This window comes from Mustela lutreola, chromosome 5 (genome assembly GCF_030435805.1).
Source record: "Mustela lutreola isolate mMusLut2 chromosome 5, mMusLut2.pri, whole genome shotgun sequence".
Taxonomy (NCBI): domain Eukaryota; kingdom Metazoa; phylum Chordata; class Mammalia; order Carnivora; family Mustelidae; genus Mustela; species Mustela lutreola.
The window spans coordinates 160,490,588-160,493,725 of NC_081294.1; the positions used below are offsets into that span (position 1 = coordinate 160,490,588).

At 36.7% G+C, this 3,138-nt stretch overlaps 1 pseudogene; it reads right to left on the reverse strand.

Moving 5' to 3' along the window:
* Nucleotides 1–1,744: 1,744 nt before the first annotated feature.
* Nucleotides 1,745–2,693, reverse strand: LOC131831232 (olfactory receptor 2G2-like; annotated as a pseudogene).
* Nucleotides 2,694–3,138: the final 445 nt, after the last annotated feature.

The window sequence follows — 3,138 nt, forward strand, 5'->3', positions numbered from 1 at the left end:
CAATTCCCAAATTCTGCCTAAGAAATCTTTTCATTTCCCACATGTTTTTCTAGATCATTAAGCCCCAGTTTACTTGGAGTTCAGAGATGTTCATGCACTTCTGAGCACAAAGAAAAACATTCTATTTCCAACCATATCTTTGTATTCTATATATCCTCTGGCTCTTCTAATAATTTTAAATAAAATGGCTTCCGGTTATCCAAAGTGTATTGTACCATTTGAAGACTATTTGGTTCCTGTTATAAGCTGTCAGCCCTTTAAAATTCACCCATGGATTCTTTTCTTTCTTATACACATATTAACTTATTTGTAACTTAGCAAAAACAATATAAACTCTTTACTCCTTTTTCAAGTTGATGTGCCACTGTTTAGATAAAGTTGATTTGCAACCACATCAATTTAGTAACAAATATCCAAGTAAAATAAAAGCACATAGCCATTAAGCTTATAGCTTGAGATAGATTTGATTTTTTGCAACCAACTTGCTGAAAGTGACTTTTTCCCCCATTAATGACTTATTTTGTTAAATAATAGAAACTATCAGATAGTGAAAATCTACCAATTAACTGAGTTGAACCACTAGCATATAAAGATACTGTTTCCTTCACATCTGTGCTCTCAATGTCTCAATAATTGTTGGACAAATAATTGTATTAAAGCAGATAAGACAAGCATATGTTCCACAGTACATTAAAAATTGTGTGCACCTAGTAATATAAGATAGAGTGTATAATGGAAGATGTGAGCAATTAATTAAATAAATATCTCTCCATCTAGTAAAGAATCCATTTCAGCAGTATGCAAGTAGCAGGAAATTAAAATGGAAAGAAGTGGGTAAACTAGAGAGATAATTAAAAGGTAAAATCTACAGAATTGTGTATAGGTTACATACAGTTGGTGAAAGAAAGGGCAGGATTTAGGATGGTGCATGCTTCATTTTGTGATATTGAGAATAGTGAGAAAGAGCCAAAAGCAGAGAAGCTTTTGACTTAGTTATAATGTGCTCATTTAGAAGATGTTTTAATACACCCAGGTGGAGAAGTAAAACATACAGCTGAACATGAGAATATAGATAGAAAATACAAATCCAGGAGCCACCTGTAAATATATTCTACTTTAAATCATGATTAAGTCAAAATGTAGTTGTCATTCTCAGAAACCTACTAAGGAGAGAAACACAAAAAAATCAGAAACTTGTCAAACAGAAGGGAAAGTGCTGGAATAGAAATGAGCTTAGTGTGTGATGGAGACTTGACCACAACTTCAGGGTCCAATAATCCACAGTCTGTTGAAAGAGCAATACCACTGAAGTTTAACATTTCTTCTTTCTGTTTTGAGCAAATAGTTAAAATACCTTGATCTCTGCAAAATAAGGCATAACAATACCCATCTAGCATACAGTTGTGTCTATTAAATACAATAGACTTTATGAATAAAACTTATTTAAAGTCAAATGCTTAGGATAGTGATCTAATTTTAATTTGGGTTGTTCAATATTACACTTTCCAGTTCATAGATGGTATAAATGTTATGCAGATTGTTCAGGTCACTCAGCTATTATGTCATGAAATGAGCATTCAAACTCAGGTTTGTCCAACTCAGAAATTCAAGTACTGTTAATTTTTTTTCTAACAAAACCCACTATAGGTTTATGAAATAACCAAATAATTTACTGAATAATCATCCATTAAATTATCCAGTCATAATAACTGCCTCCTAATATATTCTTGATAATCACATTTCACTAAGTCAAAGTTCTCCCAAGAATTTTTTTCAGTGCTGCCTTCACTTTCTTGTTTCTCAGGGTGTAGATGAGGGGGTTGAATATGGGGGTCACCACAGTGTAAAAGAGGGAAACAAACTTTCCCTGGTCCTTGGATCTACTCTTGGCTGACTGCAGATACATGAATATGATGGTTCCATAGAAGATTATGACAGCCATCAGGTGGGAGGAGCAGGTACCAAATGCTTTGTGCCATCTGATGGCTGACTTGACCTTCAGAACTGCTAGGGCAATGCACCAATAGAAGATCAGGATGAGTGACAAAGGCACCACCAGGAATAAAACACTAGCCATGAAGAGCTCTGCCTGGTTGAAAGTGGTGTCCACACAAGCCAACATGATGAGCACAGGGACCTCACAGAAAAAAAATGATCCACTTGGTGATGCCCACAGAAAGGCAGCTGCAGGGTAAGAGTGGACTGTACAAGGGTGGTGGACACCCCACTGAGCCATGCCACAGATACCAGGATGTGACAGAGTCCAGGGCGCATAGCAAAGGCATAATGTAGAGGACAGCAGATGGCAATTTAGTGATCATAGGACATCACAGCCAGGAGGACACACTGTGGATCCCAGGGCAAGAGAGACATAGAGCTGAACCATACAGCCTCCATAAGTGATGGACTTATCTGAACCACCCAGGTTGACTAGAAGCTAAGGAATAATGCTGCTGGTGAAGCAGAGGTCGAGGGAGAAGAAATGGGAGAGAAAAAAGTACATGGGAGTGTGCAGTTTAGAGTTCAAGAGGGATACTAGGATGATAGTGGTATTGCCTAGGAGTGTCATCAGGTAAAGAAAAAAGATTATCCCAAAGAGAACCAGCTTTAACTGAGGTTTACCTTTAACCATTTAGGTAAGAGAAGCCTACCAAAATGAACCCAGGGAGTGTGCTATCATTTAGTTCACCACATTACTATTTGCTTATTAACTCCAGAGTGATAAAGTCACGTTAAACAGAAACTCAAGAATTTTATGTAAATTCCTTCATAATTAAGATCTAAGTGTTGAAAAATAAGACTTTGGATGTAGGAAAAGAGAATATCAAATAAGATGCCATTGATTATCCCACGAAGTGGCATACCTGGTGTGTTGATCATAGGTTTTCCATCTAACTTGAGGGCAAAACAAAAGTTAAAATACATCAAAGATCAGGTTTACCCCACTGTTTTGTCAATGCCTTTTTTCAGTATAAAGATAATGGAATTGTGTAGGAAATATGGAATTTCAAACACCATACTTCATTCTCAGAATCTATCATATAGGTGGACAAATTAGGGAGGAACAATGAAACATGTCAGAATGTGCAAGACATCACCTGGGTGTATGTGGTATGAGAGTGCAGAGCAGGGAGAAGA